This window comes from Oncorhynchus keta, chromosome 23, assembly GCF_023373465.1.
Source record: "Oncorhynchus keta strain PuntledgeMale-10-30-2019 chromosome 23, Oket_V2, whole genome shotgun sequence".
NCBI classification, from domain to species: Eukaryota; Metazoa; Chordata; class Actinopteri; order Salmoniformes; family Salmonidae; genus Oncorhynchus; species Oncorhynchus keta.
The window spans coordinates 43011158-43012634 of record NC_068443.1 but is presented as its reverse complement, the minus strand read 5'-3'; the positions used below and the strand labels follow the sequence as shown (position 1 = coordinate 43012634).

Genomic DNA, 1477 nt, shown 5'->3' with positions numbered 1-1477 from the left:
CACAAATTTGTTTACATGCCTGTTAGTGAGCATTTATTCTTTGCCAAGATAATCCAGCCACCTGACAGGTGTGGCATATCAAGAAGCTGATTAAACAGCATGATCCTTACACAGCCGCACCTTATGCTGGGGACAATAAAAGGTCACTCTAAAATGTGCAGTTTTTGTCAAACAACACACTGTCACAGATGTCTCAAGTTTGGGGGAGCATGCAATTGGCATGCTGATTGCATGAATGTCCACTAGAGTTGTTGGCAGATAATTGTATGTTAATTTCTCTACCAGAAGCCGCCTCCAACGTCATTTTAGAGAATTTGGCAGTACATCCAACCGGCGTCACAACCGCAGACCACGTGTAACCATGCCAGCCCAGGACCTCCACATCTGGCTTCTTCACCTGCGGGATCGTCTGAGACCAGACAGCTGATGAAACTGAGAAGTCTTTTTGTCTGTAATAAAGCCCTTTTGTGGAGGAAAACTAATTCTGATTGACTTGGCCTGGCTCCCCACAGGATGGGCCTATGCCCACCCATTGGCTGCGCCCCCTGCCCAGTCATGTGAAATACATAAATTAGGGCCTAATGAATTTATTTCAATGGACTAATTTCCATATGAACTGTAACTCGGTAAACTAGTTGAAATTGTTGCATGTTGCGTTTATATATTTGTTCAATATACAAACCTTTGAGGCAATGGGAAGTGTCCAAGTAGTTTCTCATCTTCCTTTGTGTGACCTTTACTGTTATCCTACTAAGTCTGAGGTGACCTTTACTGTTATCCTACTAAGTCTGAGGTGACCTTTACTGTTATCCTACTAAGTCTGAGGTGACCTTTACTGTTATCCTACTGAGTCTGAGGTGACCTTTACTGTTATCCTACTAAGTCTGAGGTGACCTTTACTGTTATCCTACTAAGTCTGAGGTGACCTTTACTGTTATCCTACTGAGTCTGAGGTGACCTTTACTGTTATCCTACTAAGTCTGAGGTGACCTTTACTGTTATCCTACTAAGTCTGAGGTGACCTTTACTGTTATCCTACTGAGTCTGAGGTGACCTTTACTGTTATCCTACTAAGTCTGAGGTGACCTTTACTGTTATCCTACTGTGTACTGCCACCCTGTGTTAGAAAAGGTTCATTGACGTCCATTAATTCCAGCCTAGTTTCATCACCCCGTTGAGGGCTGGTCAGGTCCGGCATTAATGATGTGTGTCATGTCCAAGCTTCCACTACTCTGTGTCCAAAGCAAAAGGCTCAGATCTCTTTCTCTCTGCAGGCCTCGGTGGATAAGTTTGTGGGCAGAAATAACTATGAGAACTATTGGTAAGGAGGAAATCCTCAACACCACACACATGATACTGTTGGTATCCACACCACTTGATTTTAACATTTCATTTGTTTATGGTTTTATGTCTTTCAAGTGATGGTCTCTATTTTTACAACCGTTTTCATCAAGGACCTGCACTGTCAGCGACTGTT

At 43.1% G+C, this 1477-nt stretch overlaps 1 long non-coding RNA gene across 2 annotated transcripts; it reads right to left on the bottom strand.

Moving 5' to 3' along the window:
- Nucleotides 1-300: 300 nt before the first annotated feature.
- Nucleotides 301-1477, bottom strand: LOC127911064 (uncharacterized). Of its 2 annotated transcripts, none has more exons than XR_008077516.1 (3): nt 1055-1477; nt 863-1022; nt 301-830 (listed from the first exon to the last, which is right to left on the bottom strand). It is a non-coding gene; the product is annotated as an uncharacterized LOC127911064 (long non-coding RNA). The 2 variants fall into 2 exon arrangements; XR_008077517.1 differs by having other exon boundaries at nt 301-926; nt 959-1022.